The sequence below is a fragment of the Mobula birostris genome, chromosome 16 (genome assembly GCF_030028105.1).
Source record: "Mobula birostris isolate sMobBir1 chromosome 16, sMobBir1.hap1, whole genome shotgun sequence".
Taxonomy (NCBI): domain Eukaryota; kingdom Metazoa; phylum Chordata; class Chondrichthyes; order Myliobatiformes; family Myliobatidae; genus Mobula; species Mobula birostris.
In genome coordinates, this window is record NC_092385.1 from 43,244,605 (window position 1) to 43,259,176 (window position 14,572).

The following is a 14,572-nucleotide window of genomic DNA, read 5'->3' on the forward strand; positions in this document are numbered from 1 at the left end:
CGCTCACCCCCCTCATCTCATCTCACATCAAAGACTGGGTCTCTCTCTCTCTCTCTCTCTCTCTCTCTCTCTCTCTCTCTCTCTCTCTCTCTCTCTCTCTCTCTCTCTCTCTCTCTCTCTCTCTCTCTCTCTCTCTCTCTCTCTCTCTCTCTCTCTCTCTCTCTCTCTCTCTCTCTCTCTCTCTCTCTCTCTCTCTCTCTCTCTCTCTCCCCCCCCCCCCCCCTCATGCCCACACAAATGTGTACTTAACCGCAGCCTGACCGAGCCGCGCAGCGCCCGAGAAGAGAGCGGGGTCGGAGGACGCGACTTCAGCAGAGGAAGGGATAGCTTGGCACAGGGAAGTCTCTATGAATGAGTGAGTGAGTGAGTAAAAATTGCAGGTGAGTGCAGGGAGAAGCGGGTTTAATCCCTGCTCTCACCTTCGCTCAGAAAGTATCTGCAGGGAGAGTATTTCGAATTGACAAGTGCGTAAAATAATCGTAACTCCGGCCAGTTTTGGAGAGCGATATGCTGCCAACATCTCCTGCCGCTTCACCTCACCCAATGAAAAGGCGCTGGTGCCTGCGGCAAGTGACCCTGTTCCTAGCGCACTTGGCTGAAGGATCCCAGAACCTATTTCCCACACCTTGAAGTTTCATTTCCCTTCCAAGAACCGAATAAACAACCGAGCTTCTAATTCTCCCACAGTCCTGTACAAACTCTGGTCGTTGCCGAGTTTTGCAGTTGGCTTCCTGGGGAAGCTACTGAACACCCCAGTTTATTTTGATTTCGCACTTGAGCTTTTTAATGATACTGCTCGCTCCTTACCCAGTTTCCCCTGGTGAAGGTAAACTTTGAAGCCCTTTCCTTTCATTCCAGCAACATTCGCGAGGGCAGGGGCGGTTATTGTCTAGGAATATCATTATAGCTGCCGTTTGTAAAACAGTTGATCTCCCGTTAATCTTGATTCTATTAATTTTCCAGAGGAGACGCAGGTGACAGTGGAGTGAGCAGAATTGGGTGCTGCTGCACCAAATCACCAATCCTGATTCATTGAGAATCCAGGATGTAACCCCTCCTGCATTGATGGTTGTATCTTCACCTACCAACACCCTAAAAGCACCAGAAATCCTCTCCTTCCCGAGATTTTCACCAATTGGCATTTAACACGTCAGTCTTCCCATCTGTCTTAATATTGTCCTAATACAGTCCAGTGTCCGATTTTGTTTGCTCCCAGGAAACAAATTGAAGCATCAGAGAGTTGATCATCTCGGCTGTTCCTCCTCTGCAGTATTGGAAGAATGGCTGCCATCTCTTAGCCGCCACGTTAAACACATAGCCTTACCGTCTTCAGATCTGCTTATCCAGGTGGATAGAAATGTTCCTATGGAACTCCATTGAGTAATGATTTATGTACAGTCCAATAATAATAGCCTAACATATTCATTACAATTAGTTGCCCGGTCAATATCACATTGAGGGCAGTGGCCAAATGAACAGTCTTTACAATAGTGACTGCTTTCCAATAGAGCCACATGTACTGCAAAGCCTTTCTGCGGGCGATCCGAGATCGTGAAAGTTGTTGGACAAATGCATGCCGTTAACTTTGAAGAAATTAGATTTACCATTGTTTAAGGAACTCACGGGAGGCTCCATTAATCTTCGGGGGCAAAGGCGTAGACCCGGAAAACACATGGCCTTTTTCTTAACATTTTTTAGAAATCTGGTTCAATACAAAAAGAACAAAGATATCGCCGGGAATACAGGCAGAATGTGTGACAAGTGAACTTTCCATCACAATATATTAATCTACAGATCAGTTTAGTATATCTGCAGACATCTGAAACCACGCAAGCAGATAATGCATTGTGACCTATGAAAAGTCAATACTAGGAGGTTATTAGTAAGAAGATGAGTCCAGCAGCGGACCGATCCAGCATCCCACCATAGTTTCCACTGTCCCTCAAACAAAAACAAAACTGTCCCCACCACCACCCCCCACCCCCGCTTTTGCTGAGTCAGAGCTCCTGTGGTGATCCGAAAGTAATCAGTCACATGGCAAAAACATCTCCAGCAATACGGCGGCACAAATTTTCGTTGCAGCATTTTTTTAATCACCAAAGACTGCTGTAGCAATTAAACGCAACACTGGCTGTCATTATTATTAGCATTCACATTAGCATCCCATTATCACAGTAAAACCTTTATAAATGCCGCTTTGAATAACGCGTGGAAATAAGTATGAAAATAATTTGGGGGAAAAAAGTTTGAAATTAAACTGCGCTGGACGATGACCGGAGTCCCGCTAGTGGGGAGGTAATACACTTCATCACCTTGAACAGACACCACGTTCTTAACATTAGCAGTACTGCAATGCTGATAATTTTAACGAGTACACGAATCATGAAGCCAACCACATTGTTAGACTCAAAATATATTGTAATCAACCATCCAATTCATGGCTTTTTATTATATATTTGGAAGGAGGCGGACGTTGAAAGCAAGAGGCAGGTTAATGCCCATTCTTCTGTTTGTCTACTTGCACACAATCGGCAACAATGCGAACATTTTAATCCTCCCCGTCTGAAAAAGAAATCTCTATCGAGACGTATCTCTTTAAACCAGACTATCTGTGGGTGAACTAAAGCCTGAAATTCATTCCTTCCTTCCGTACTGCTGCGCTGCCATCGTCAGGCTTTATTCTGCACACGACCGATCCTCCTAAACCATGCAGTTGTTTTTCTGAGTAGCTCTCCCAAGTTATCTCAAACGTCTCTTGTTGCTCTGCTCTCTCTCTCTCTCAGTCCTGCCCACTGTCCCGCTTTACTTTCTTTCCCGGGGTCCACGCAGATGTATGTTCTGACAATTAGTTTGTTATTGTCCCAATATTAAACACATCTCAGGGCATATGGCATGAAGCAAGTATTTGTTTACATGGGTCAGACGCCATTTGTTGAAGGAAAAGCACTGTTTCGAGTCAAAACAGCATCACTCCATGAGACGTAGCTATATTCCCTCTCAGTCCTGATGCCGGATTTCCATCCTATACTTCACCACAGATGCTGCTCAACTGCTGAGTTCCTCCGAGAGATGAGACGTAGTTCCATTTCCAGCATGTGTAGCCTTTTGTGTCTCCGTGGAGAACAGAGCTTTGGAAGCAATCAGAATCACTAGATAAAGATGGAGATATTAGGGGCTGAAAGCTGATGAGCCATTTGAGGTCAGCTCAGCCAGGAGTCAGTCACTGAGATATAGACGTTGCATGGTAACAATCCCGTGAGCTAACTGAGTGTGGTCCAACCATCAAACACCCACTTATACTGAGTTTACATAATCCATTTTAGTCCACATCTCTGTCAACCATTCTCCTTCATCCTCAGCTCTGCCATTCCACTAACTTAGAAGTGGATTACAAAGCAGATAGTTTAAATCTATCTTTTAAAAGAAAACAGAGAATATGGACTGCCAAGATAGACCACACATGGAGCAAAGAAGTTGCCTTTTCATGAAAAAGCACTTTTAAATGTTTTGAGAAAAGGAAATTTCTGAATTGTTTAATATCTTGAATGTTTCTTTAAGATGTGCACAGCTGTGAGATCAACATGGATACTCAGTATTGATTTATTTCTAGGGATTTAGTTGATTGCATTTTGTTGAGTGATTATTTTAGTTTTTTATTAAATGGAATAATATGAAATATAGCCAATTCCTTTTAACAGATGTGGTTTTGTTATTTTGCTTTTAATTTTTACTGAATAGAACATTCAACGTAGCCCACAATAAAGTTGCTGATTGCTTTGCTGCAAGCAAATGGCTTATCAAGCCAACACATATTTTCCTATGCCCTGCGGGCACATTGGCCCTATGGGAATGTGCTAGGTATGTGATTAGCTAGACTTGGGGACATTTGTGTCATTTCACAATAATTATAATATAAAAGCAAAAATAATGCAAAAATGTTACTGAGTTATTAGATTGTGCTTGAAACAATTGCTCCTATTTAGATCTCATACTAGCCAAGAATTTCCTGGCAGCAGCAAACTCACCAAACTCTGTTGTCTTCGTTTTCCTTCTGTGGATCCTTCAATATGAATCAAGTAGCAGAAAATATTTCAATCCTGCAAAGGTTTACAAATATAAATTTCCATCCCACAGTGGGGTCAGAACAAGTTCCATCAATATAAATGCTACAAAACCTTTGACAGCCAGCCTAGTCACAACACCTGATTTTGCTGGCTGCAAAACCTATTAATTTACTGTGACTTTTCTTAAGATCAAAAATATCCCGGTATTCTTATATTAATACTCTTACTAAATCAAGGAAAATAGAATTTTTAAATGAGTACATTTATTTAAATTTTAAGGAATATTTGAAGGAATTAGTCTCTAATGTGTTGCCACAGACAGCTTTAGAGGCCAAGTCAGTAGATATATTTAAAGTGGAGGTTGATAGTTTCTTCATTAAAGGTTATGAAGAAAAGTTAGTGGAATAGGGTTGAGAGGGATAATAAGTCATCCATGATTGAATGGTGGAGTGGACTCAATGAGCTGAATGGCCTATTTCTACTCCTACGTCTTATGGTCTTATTTAAAGTATTTGAAAAAAATGAATTCAAACACATTTCTCTTCCCTACAACTGTTCCTGTCCACTGAACTGAACAAGAGTCACTGCTTACCTGCCAGATGCAACTGTAAGAACCATGCAAGTGAACTCCACTGCAACCACTTCTTGAAGGAGAGAAAATTGTATATACCTGCATGCTTTAGAAGACTGAAAGGAACATTAAAATAAAGCAACAAAACACAGGTGTAGGTGGATTTCCATAAGCAAGGACATGGGAAACTGATGGAATACACAGCTGGGCAAACTTGGAAACTACAACCTCTCCAGACAATTAAATATTGAGTTTTTGGCCCTCAAGGTTTAATAGTTATGATTAGCTGTTGCTGATTGACAAGAGGAAGAGAGAAAAACAATGACCATTACTCTTACTAATCAGAAAATTACCACATTGAAAGACATCATTGAGGTTATACATATGTTGGAAAAAAATAACATTCAGGACCGCTGTCAGTCAGTTGCCCACAAAATAATCACATCATATCACTCAAACACGAGGAATTCTGCAGATGCTGGAAATTCAAGCAACACACATCAAAGTTACTGGTGAATGCAACAGGCCAGGCAGCATCTCTAGGAAGAGGTACAGTCGACATTTCGGGCCGAGACCCTTCGTGAGGACTAACTCATCCCGACGGAGGATCTCGGCCCGAAACGTTGACTGTACCTCTTCCTAGAGATGCTGCCTGGCCTGCTGCGTTCACCAGCAACTTTGATGTGTGTTATATCATCTCACTATCAAATTTAACAATCGCTGCATGCAAGTTATAGGTAGTAATATAGGACTATCCATTTATGCAGGGTGTTGTTAGATCTTTTAAGCAATCAGGTAAGCAGTAGAAATAATTGAGGATTACCGTTTGCAAAACTGTGCTATTGTTAACTAGTAATTGTAATGTTTGACTGAAACCCTCTTGTTGAGATATAAATAAAGAAAAAAACTTATTCCAGAAACTTATATGTTAGGATGTTAGTTCCCTGGTTACATCTCTGCAAACTGTTGGACAGGATACAGGAACAATTCAAGCACATCTTAAATATTAGGACTTGTTTAGGCAGCAGCCTCCAGTTTAATTTGTTGGTTAGATTCCAGAAGTTTGTGCTTCATTGTTTGGCCCCATAGCTATGCAGCATTATTCTAATAAATTTACCATTCCCATTTCATAACAAGATTCCAAATAATTCACATACTGTATATCACCTACAGCTGTAAGACCTAACTACCCATGGTCAGGAAAGATGTAAAGCTGTGGGCAATACTCAAAACTATAGCAGGAAAATCTCAAAAGTGGAATGAAATTTACATACAGAAAAATGTCAGCAACAGATTATTACTTATTTATTAAGAAGCTGAAAATTGAAAGTTCTATACACTCATGTTGCAAAAAGCGCCAATGATGCATGAGTTTTATAGACTGGGGAACAAGTAACTTTTTCGTAATGCCTTGAATTCAATTCATCACAAAAGTTTTATTTAACATCCACATAGGAAAAGATGAAATATACTCTGTTATTTGTGTTGCCATAAAAACAGAAATTAAATTTCAGCAGTAGTTCTTTATTGGGAAACACATAAAAGTGTTACTTTGCAACGTTCTCTCAGCAGAACTGTGTTTTTCCATTCCCTGTGCATGATAATATCTCAGTATTCAGAAAAAAAGTCTTAAACACTATTTATAATAATTCGGGATAAATTTTTAGGATGTACAGAATATCAAAAAACTGATCAAAAGAAGCAAATTAGTTTCATTAGCCTCACTCTTCTGTAATTAGTTTGTGAATACATGCATCAACATAGTTCAGTGAAAGACACAAACTGAAAACTGAAAGTAGTAATGCTTGTTTGCAAGAGATATATACATCAAACAATAGTAAAGAAAATATGGTCCTTTGTTGAAAAATAGGATTGGTTTCATACCTTTTATAAACTTCAAGATTTTTTTTCTTTAATCAAGTGTGCTAGGGATCAATTATTTTTTTTATCCGGAAGAGACAGCTTGGATACCTAGAGATACCTTGTAATGGCTTCCCTTCCCATTTCCCCTCCATTACTGTTTAATCCTCCAAGGATCTTTCATTGAACCCTCTTCTTTGTTATCCACTCCTGTCTCAGCAAAAATACTTAATGTGTCTATTTCTATTTCAATACCAATTTTTTCAACCGATCCAGTATGATTGACAAACTTCTATGTTTGTTCGGCATCCAGTATGGAGCAGGCAGGATAGTTATGTAATTAACTATCGTGAAACCACTGTCTTCAGTTCCTTCTCTGGACACTAACCCATTCCTCCACTTAGATTAAAACCTAAGGCTGTATGGACAGTATGGAGGACATCGGTTCTGAAATTGCTGTCAAAACCACAGTGCTAACTATTATTTATGTGTGAATGCTACATTAACTTCAGGCAAGGGTAGATGGGCAATTAAGTACTGAAATCTAAAGGACTGCAGCTCTGTCACTCTGCTTTAGCTTCTTGGAAATTACACTTCACTCTCTACCTTCCAATTTAAATGCACAGAGTGACACTTTGACTCTGCTGGAATGGAGGGTGTGAACCAAGGGGAGAAAGAAAACTTAGGCATGTGTCTTCCAAGTCCAAGTATCCCTTTGGCTGTGTGATGTGTTAATTACATTTCTGGGAGTGAAGATGAACAATTACAAGGATAAAGTCTCAGGTTTCCCTAATTATATATATAATTACATTTTACTTATGAAGGAGGGAGAGAAGGAGGGAGAGAGGGAGGGAAAGAGAGAGGGAGGTTAAGGGGAGGAGGGAGAGGGTGAGGGGAGAAGGGGAGGAGGGTAAGGGCAAGGGAGATCTCTAACTTCAACAGGAGCAAAAGATTGCACACAGCTCACCTCAAGAGTAGCTCTGCACAAGATTGTGGCCTGGTCAATCCCTTTTTTGATGTTGTTTGGTGTCAAGCATCAGTTAGGGGGATCATTGGAATCTGATATTGTGACCTCACAAGCTGGTTAAACAGACATTACATTGAAGAATTATTCCAGACAACAAACAAGGAGTGAAAATTACAATTTTTAATTAAATCTTTGACCATTTTACAAAATACTAAATATGGATTGGGATGAATATTTATGAGATTAAAAGAGCTATTGAAATGCTGTATTCAAATTCCTTCATGTTAATAAAAAAAGATTGTGTAGAATTACAGTCTTGTTTGCTTGCAACAGTTGTAGCAGCCATAAATCGTAGCTGCTTCTGAAATTTGACTGCATTGATTTCAATTGGACTGAATTTCAGTAGAAAAATTCAATGAACATTTAATAACAGATCCATACACTGTTTGCACAAGAAACCAAGGAAGAGATTCAACCCTGCTATGTTTTGAAATATTTATGCAAAGGCAATACATACGTATACATGAAATTTGTTTTTAGGCTTAACATTTGGAAAGCAGTGATTACATTAAGTCTATTGTATAAATATCACTTAGATCACATCCAACAAAGGGTACATTTTTAGCATATTTTGCTTGAAGCTTTGCCCATAAATTACTCAAATCCTTTTAACTCTTCTGATTTTGTGCTTACATTAGGACAAGCAATTACTGACAGTGACTTCTTGATTTCAATGTTAAACTGGGAATGCACAGATACTAAGCTCTTTTTGTGTTCCATAGCAAAATCAGGTCCAAATGCCCCCAGCATTTCTTTGTTTTGTTTTTCTCTTTAATCCTATTATTTCTTTCCTTTCTCTAAATAGTATTTGACTTAAAATTGACATTCTAATTTACTTTTCCTCATTCAGAGTTTGCAGTGACCTTCTATTTGATTCACTAAGAAGGTTCCGAGCTCTCTCCATTCAGTCTGGTCTCAGATCCTTGCTAGAGGATTCCATCTCTCATATCCAAGAACTTAGAGAGTACAATATTGCCATCAGTAAAGGAGTAATGGCGAATCTTGTAGGCAAATTTTCACTATTGCTGATTGTGTGTCATGGATTTATGCTTCTTTTGCTTCAGACAACACTGAATTGCAAACATGACAAGTGCTACGCTTGCCCCTCTACCTCCCCTCTCAGCAAACAGTCCATCCAGGTGAGGCAACAGTTCACCTGTGAGTCTGTCGGGGTTATCTATTGTAAATGCTACTTCGTCCTCTAGATCAGTGAAACCTGACATGGATTGAGATTTCCCAGTTGCTACCCATTTCAATTCAACTTCCCATTCCATTTCTGACTTATCAGTCCATCATCTATGGTCACGATGAGACCACACTCAGATTGAAGGAGCAACACCTCATATTCCATCTCCAAACTGAATACATTAACATTGAATTATCTAACTCCTGTAATTTCTTCCCCCTCCCCTCCTCTCTTTTTCCATTACCCATCCTGCTCTGTCTGCAGTCCCTACTCATTCCCTTTCTAACCTAGCCAACTGTCCTCTCCTATCAGATTTCTTGTTCTTCAGCCCTTTACATCTAAAACCTATCACATCCCAGCTTATTACTTTATTTTCTCCTACCCCACCCACCCATCTTTACACTCGCCTGATTTCAAGTTTGTACTCCTTCTCCTCCCCTACCCTCTTATTATGGCTTCTTCCCTCTTCCTTTCCAGTCCTAATGAAGGGTCACAGCCTGAAATATTATTTATTCCTCTTCATAGATGGTGCCTGACTTGCTCAGTCCCTTCAGCATTTTGTGTGTGTGTTGCTCTGAACTTTCAGCATCTGCAGAATCTCTTGTGTTTATTGAATTTTATGACTGGATTTTTAAGCTTTCTATGGTCCCATGGCCTCTTTCAGTTTCCCTTCCTTTAAGCATTTCCTTCAGATTTATCTTGTTCTCCAAGTTTTGCCTTATACATCTCATTATATCTTTTTGGGATGACAACAACAGGTGCTTGAACTGATATTGCTCCAGCTGAGTACTGGGACCTCTTGTAGATTCTGCATAAATACATATTGATTGTATTTGTTAGTTTATTCTGAAGTGTTGTACAAATGGGAAAGAGGAGGCAGAGCTGAAGGTGATTGGAAGGTGAATTTAGGAACTTATGAATAAGGATGGATGCCTTGAAAGGAAGAATAAAACTGTGCCTGTGCGAATCCCTGCAGCATATGGTGACCACGTGATCTCTATCTTGCAGGCCAACATCAGAACATCCTTTATGAAGGTGAACACTCGTAAGGTGTCAGAAATGGTAGTGTACCTGGTAGAGCACTGAAAACCTGTGTCAACCAACTGGCGAAAGCGTTCAGGGACATCTTCAATCTCTCACAATTGGATTATTGACTTCCTCATCAGGAGACCAAAGTTGGTGCAAATTAGAAATAGCATCTCATCCTCACTGACAATCAACACTGGTGCACCTCATGGATGGATGCTTAACTCATTGCTCTACTCTCTCTACACCCAGAACTGTGTGGCTAGGTGCAGCTCAAGCACCATCTATGAATTTGCTGACATTGTTGGCAGAATTTTAGATGATGACAAGGAGGCGTACAGGAGTGAGATAGATCAGCTGGTTGTATGGTGTCACAACAACAACCTTGCACTCAATGTCAGTAAGACCAAGGAAGAAGATGTCGAAGGAACACACACCAGTCCTCCTTCAGGGATTGGCAGAGGAAAGGATGTGCAGTTTCAAATTCCTGGGTGTCAACATCTCTGAAGATCTAGCCTGAGCCCAACATATTGATGCAATTACAAAGAAGGCACAACAGCAGCTGCATTTCATTAGGAGACTGAGGAAACTTGGTATGTCATTAAAGACTCTTGTAAATATCTAACGATGTACTGTGGAGAGCATTTTAACTGGTTGCATCACTGTTTGGTATGGCGACGCCATTCACAGGATCAAAAAAGTTGCAAACTCAGCCAGCTTCCACATAGACACTGATATCGATAGAGGAATGGCTGACAGGCAGGAGGCAGCGAGTGAGATAAGGGGGGCCTTTTCTGGTTGGCTGCCAGTGACTACTGATGTTCCTCAGCGGTCAGTACCAGGACCGCTATTTTTCACATTGTTTGTCAACAATTCAGATAATGGAATTGATGGCTTTGTGGCAATATTTGCAGATGACACGAAGATAGGTGGAGGGGAGTTGGTGCTGAGGAAGCAATGAGATTGCAGAAGGACTTAGACAAATTGGAAGAATGGTCAAAGAAGTGGCAGTTGGAATCTAGCGTGGGAAGTGTATGATAATGCATTTTGGTAAAAGGAACAAAAGTACATACAACTATTCAAATGGGGAGAAAATTCAAACATCAGATGTGCAAAGGGACATAGGAGTCCTTGTGCAAGACTCCCAGAAGGTTAATTTACAGGTTGACTCTACGGTAAAAACGGCAAATGCATTGTTGGCATTCATTTCAAGGGGAGATAATGCTGAGGCTTTACAAGACGCTAGTCAGGCCACACTTGGAGTATTGTCAACAGTTTTGGGCTCCATATCTCAAAAAAGATGTGTTGTCATTAGCGAGAGTCCAGAAGAGGTTCACAGGGATGATTCCAGGAATGGAGGTGTTAACATGAAGTTTGTTTGGCTGTTTTGGGCCTGTACTCAGTGGAATTTAGAAGGATGCGGGGGCATCTCATTGAAACCTACCAAATGTTGAAAGGGCTAGATAAGGTGAATGTGGAGAGGATGTTTCCTATGGTGGGGGGTGTCCAGCACTAGAGGGCACCGCCTCAAAATTGAGGGGTAATCCTTTAGAACAGAGGTAAGGAGGAATTTTTTTAGCCAGAGAGTAGAGAACGCATGGAATGCTCTGCCACAGACAGCTATGGAGGCCAAGACCGTGGGTATATTTAAAGCAAAAAAAGATAGTTTCCTGATTAGTCAGGGCATCAGAGGTTATGGCGAGAAGGCAGGTGTATAGGGTTGAGTGGGATCTGGGTTCGGCCATGACAGAATGGCGGAGCAGACTTGATGGGCTGAATGGCCTAATTCTGCACCTATGCCTTATGGTCTTATGGGCTTATTTTCAAAAGGTGATGCCTCAAAAAGCTAGCGTCCACAATCAAGGACCCCCATCACTCAGGACATGCCCTCTTCTCATTGCTACCATCATGGAGGTGATACAGGAGCCTGAAGGCACACACTCATAGTTTTAGGAACAGCTTCTACCCCTCTGCCACTAGAATTCTGAATGGACAATGAAGCCATATACACCAGCTCACGATTTTTTATTTGCTCTCTTTTCGCACTGCTTACTTTATTTACTTATTTATTCGATTTAATTTTTAAAATGTATATTTCTTATTGTAAATTAGTTTTTTATTATTAGTTATTGCATTGTGTGGGCACATGCCAAGTGGTTAAGGCATTGGACTAGCTACCTGAAGGTCATGAGTTCGAGCCCCAGCCAAGGCAATGTGTTGCATCCTTGAGCAAGGCACTTAGTCACACATTGCTCTGTGACGACACTGGTGCCAAGCTGTATCGGCCCTAGTGCCCTTCTCTTGGACAACATCGGTGGCGTGGAGAAGGGAGACTTGCAGCATGGGCAACTGCTGGTCTTCCATACAACCTTGTCCAGGCCTGTGCCCTGGAGAGTGAAGACTTTCCAGGCACAGATCCATGGTCTCGCAAGACTAACGGATGCCTTTAATTTATTGCATTGTACTGCTGCTGCAAAACAACAAAATTCATGATACGTGCCAGTGATATTAAACCTGATTCTGATTTTGATTCTGAGGCATTGCCACCAATGTGAAAAGGTTAAAACCGGAGACGGATAAGCAACCAGAATTGGAGAAGTACAAAGATTTCCAGACTGGAGGGTGCTAGGAATAGAAATTTAGTAATATGGAGGTGCTGAGCTATGAAGGAAAGGATGAGAATTTTAAAACTAAGGACTGATCAGGACAGGTGTCAGGCGTCAGTTCAGGTCAACAGGAACAAGTTGCTGGCTGTAGCGTAGTGGTTAGCACAATGCTATTACAGCTTGAGGTGTCGGAGTTCGGTGTTCAATACCATTGTCCTCTGTAAGGGGTTTGTACGTTCTCCCTGTGGAAAACATGGGTTTTTTTCTGGATCTTCCAGTTTCCTCCCACAGTCCAAAGACATACCAGTTAGTAGGTTAATTGGTCATTATAAATTGTTGCATGATTAGGCTCCGGTTATATATGGGGGCGGGTTTGCTGGAGGGCTCAGCTCAGTGGACCAGAAGGGCCTATTCTGCACTCTATTGCTAAATAAATAAATGCACTTGGATGCACACAATGGAACACAGCTACTTTATAAATCACCCTCATACCACAGGGCATGGAAGGAAGCCATAGTGCTCATAATATACAAGTTTATGTTCACATGATATGGGAGAAATATTAATATTGTGTTTTTCTTAATTGTTACATTCAATGATTGTTTGATTCCCACAGGGAAGCTCAATTAAAAGGAAAAGAAATGCAACACAGTATTTTTCATGATTCTGCTCCTGATGATACACAACTTTTTAATTCAATACAAAATGCGCAACCCAGTTTGCGAATATGGGCTCGGTCATAAACTGATCACTGATAATGTGATTATCAGTGTTATTCAGTCATGTTTATCTTCTCATTGACCATATTTTATTCCATTGTCATTCGACCTCCCTTTAGCTCTGTTATTTAAGATACGATTTATTGAAGTATAAGCAAATGCATATTCATCTGGTGAGTGAATGAAGTGAGTGTAATAATCTGGTTCACAGTTACTATCGAGATAGATGGCAGTTTGCAGTGGTGACTGGAATGATGGAATCCCTCTCATGGTTACAGTATATAATATTTGCTATGTTCTAACACTTTGCAATGTAATTGGCAGCTTAAGCTACTATAGCACATAGTCATGCATCATTTCATCCCTCTCTCACTTAGATGGATGTCAACCTTAAAGTTATCACACATCACTTAACATTAGTTTCACAGAATTACATATTGCATAATTGCTTCAGTTCAGTATCATGTAGTCACATGTCAGTGCTCACTTGGTCACACATCATCTACTGTTAGTATCACAATGTTACCGGTCACTCTTGACTCAGTAAAATGACAATTTATCTTTATTTCTCTTCAACAGGTATGGTACTTTACAAAACCGATGCCATTATAGCTGGTTCAGTGACAAGGAAAAATATTTTAAAGGAAAGATTGCTTCACATTGAGTGAAATGTCATATACTTTTAAAACAAACCTGATTAATTTTTCATTGTACAAACATGCTGATATAAAACTTTGAAGGGCAGTGGGAGACTGATGCCTGGAGTAGGGTGAGAAGTGGTTGGTGTTGGGTGCTGGGCAGATGGAGAGAATGTGTGAGTGATAGGCAGATGGAGAGGGGAGAGAAGTGGACTGATTTGGGCAAACTGGATAAGGGGGGAAAGTGGGTGGAAAGGAGTTACTGGAAATTAAAAAAACTGATTATCATGCCATCAGGTTGGAGACGATCAAGGAAGAATGTGAAGTGCTGTTCATCTAATTTGCATCTAGCCTTGAATTGCCAGCAGAGGAAGGCATGGTCAGACATGTCACTGTGTGAATGGGAAGTGGAATTAAAATGGCTGGCCACCGGGAGATCCCAACTGGTACAGTTGTGTGAAGACACTTGACTATTTCTATCATGCTTTAACTACTTAAAATGGACTTTCATGTATAATCTTTGAAAATACAAAGTATTCATTTTAAGCAAATAAAGAAATAAAAGCAAGAAAATCTGCAGATGCTGGAAATCCAAAGCAACACACTCAAAATGCTGGAGGAGCTCAGCAGGCCAGGCAGCATCTATGGACAAAAGTTAAGTTGTCGATGTTTTGGGCTGAGACCCTTCATCAGGCCTTTAAAAAATTATTCTTCCTCTTTAATAATGCTTGTTGTAGACAACTGGCCTGATGGATAGTTTAATGATTGGTAAGCTTCAGTCACAGGGGTTGAATCAGGCAAATCTCTTTCTGGAGCTGTTTGATTGAGGAGGTCTTACAGAAGGCATCAAAAAGAAGGAAATTGGTGGTATCTCA

At 40.6% G+C, this 14,572-nt stretch overlaps 1 long non-coding RNA gene across 1 annotated transcript; it reads left to right on the top strand.

Moving 5' to 3' along the window:
* The first annotated feature begins 230 nt into the window (after positions 1 to 230).
* LOC140211114 (uncharacterized) lies at positions 231 to 14,197 on the top strand. Its single transcript, XR_011889391.1, has 4 exons — positions 231 to 355; positions 964 to 1,347; positions 9,717 to 10,327; positions 13,995 to 14,197. It is a non-coding gene; the product is annotated as an uncharacterized lncRNA (long non-coding RNA).
* Positions 14,198 to 14,572: the final 375 nt, after the last annotated feature.